Source organism: Anas acuta, chromosome 7 (assembly GCF_963932015.1).
Source record: "Anas acuta chromosome 7, bAnaAcu1.1, whole genome shotgun sequence".
NCBI lineage: Eukaryota > Metazoa > Chordata > Aves > Anseriformes > Anatidae > Anas > Anas acuta.
Genome location: NC_088985.1, coordinates 9137587 through 9139517, shown reverse-complemented (window position 1 = coordinate 9139517; position 1931 = coordinate 9137587). Strand labels below are relative to the sequence as shown.

At 45.0% G+C, this 1931-nt stretch overlaps 1 long non-coding RNA gene across 1 annotated transcript; it reads right to left on the bottom strand.

The window, feature by feature from the left end:
• Positions 1–579: 579 nt before the first annotated feature.
• On the bottom strand, positions 580–1693 carry LOC137859462 (uncharacterized). Its single transcript, XR_011098303.1, has 3 exons — positions 1636–1693; positions 1453–1532; positions 580–789 (listed from the first exon to the last, which is right to left on the bottom strand). It is a non-coding gene; the product is annotated as an uncharacterized lncRNA (long non-coding RNA).
• Positions 1694–1931: the final 238 nt, after the last annotated feature.

Genomic DNA, 1931 nt, shown 5'->3' with positions numbered 1-1931 from the left:
TGGGGAATATGCTTTACCCAAAGATGCTGGCTCACCACAGAGAGGCACATGCAAGAGATCTGATTTCATGGTTTAATGGCTTCTTTTATCAAGGAATGGTCCCGTTAGATCAACTATTAGCAAACTGCATCATACTATCCATCAGAGATGCATGATTATCTGTTAGAGGTGAAATTTTCAAAAAACAAAGGAGGGGTTGAAACTTAGAGCTAAGACAGATTTTTGCTTGATTTAATAACTGGGCAGGAATGGGAGAGAAGAGGCTGTGGTTCAAGCCTCACTTCTTTCCAATCTTACCCATGGACCAATCCTTGATAGACAGTACCCACAATCATGGATTATATCAGCTTCACTAGACACAGAAACTGACTTCCCATCCATATCTCCTTTCCCATTCCTCTATATTCCTTCTAACAGGCAGAGCAGAGAGCAATTTTTCCTCCTCCAACCAGCACTGCAGTTTAGAGATGAAGAAACCATTCTTAAAAAAAATTATTTTTTATATATATATATATATATATATAAAAGCAGGGGAAAAAACTTCTGGCTATTGCCACAATCATACAAGTGTTCCACCTGCCCTCTCCATTTTCTTTGAGCAGGCCCAAGGCTTCACATAGAAGGCAAACCACTTTACAGCCATGACCATATAGAAGAGGAGTCACTTTAACCTATTCTGTAGTGATGCATGTCACTTGTGCTCCCAAAGCAGCTTACTGAACAACAGCCATCCATAACCACACACAGCTGACCAGGCCGGGAACATCACAGGACACCAGGTCAGCACACCTGGGACCAGAGTGCCACAAGCTCAGTGTGAGGGATACTTTGGCACCACACCCTGCACTGTAGAGGGTGGCACCATGAGGTACACAGTCATAAAATAATAATATAAAAAAAAAAAACAGATGACCACCATGCTACTATTTGCACATCGACTCCCTTAATAACTTATTTTCAAGTAGTCAGTCCTCAAAATTCTCCTGGAAAGCCCAGAAGCACATAAAACATGATCCATTCTTTCCTTTCAAGTCTGATATCCTTTTTCCCCCCTCAAGCTTTCCCCAGTTTCTCTGTAAGGTGCCACCTGCTGCACTGAACAAAGCAAGAGTTAGAACAAGGCCTGTGGTGGGCAGCCTTAGCATACAACAGCTTCTTAGTGATGCGTTACTGTTTAGCCTTAGTCCCAAGACCAGTGCATGGCAGCCAAGCAGCTCTCTGGTGTGCATCTAAGCGCATACAGGCACAGAGCGGGCACCTCCACCCAGCGAGCGCAGCAGGCTGCTGCATGTCCAGACTTCATCCCTCTCCTTCCCTTATTCAGTTTCTCTTCCCACTGCAGCCTTCTCTCCCTCCTTTGTTAATTCTCCCTGTGTTCCTAATCACTTCAACCCAACTGCATTGTTACGGTGCTACTATCTGCAAAGTTTTGGACAGTTTTGAAGTACTTACAGATTTCATTCATGGCTTGCACGCAACCAAAAACAGTCATAGCAGTGAGTCCTCCATTGGAAGGCAAGGTTCAGAGTTTACTGGTTGCAGAAAATGAAGGTATCTTTGTGTAAGTGCTCAGAGATGTGAAAGAGCATGAAAAACAAAGCCTGCAACCAGGCACAGCTTTGGCATGCAGCTTACCCAGGCTCTATTTCACAAAGGGGCACTCCAGCTGGAGAAGACTGTATTTAAGGAGGCCCCTCTCCTTGGCACAGCTGCCACCTTTTAACCAAATTTCCCTCAGATCTGGAGCAGAGAAACTGCATTAACTCTCCAGTTGCTGGTTCAGGAGGGCAGGGCTCTCAGAGTGCTCCCTGTCACTTCATCTGGAAATGCTCCCAGCACCTCCTCAATCTCCACTCTCCAAGCAGCAAGGCTCTTTCTCTTCCATCTTCACCAGGACCAGAATGAAGGATTCTCAGCATATGTTTTGTTAT